We start from the raw sequence: 409 nt of genomic DNA, 5'->3' as shown, positions 1-409 counted from the left end.
GGGGGGGGACATCTTTTTGATGTCCATTTAAAATGACACATTTCGCTTTGTGAATTTGGCTCAATACCGTTGATCAAAGGCTCACAAAAATTATAAATCTATGATTTTAAGCACTCTCAAGCTTTGGAAATCACCACACATTGGTGGCCATTTTTTCGATAATTTTACTTTTGAAACCAGATACCCCCCCCCTCCCCACATAATCGCAAATATTATTAATAAGCCCGCCTTGGCCTTCACGTCTTTTGTGTGCAGCGGCGGGGGGACTTCACAAGGGGCTCTCGTGGTTTAGAGGCACGGTGTTCATCTCTCATTCCATAAGTCATGGGTTCCAAATTTGACAGCGACGAAAAATTGGCCTCTTTTAAGCCCAAGGGGGCAATCCTGAAAAATATTGTTTTGAGAAGAT

The sequence above is a fragment of the Aplysia californica genome, unplaced genomic scaffold (assembly GCF_000002075.1).
Source record: "Aplysia californica isolate F4 #8 unplaced genomic scaffold, AplCal3.0 scaffold00550, whole genome shotgun sequence".
Classification (NCBI taxonomy): Eukaryota; Metazoa; Mollusca; class Gastropoda; order Aplysiida; family Aplysiidae; genus Aplysia; species Aplysia californica.
Note: the sequence above shows the minus strand (reverse complement) of the source record.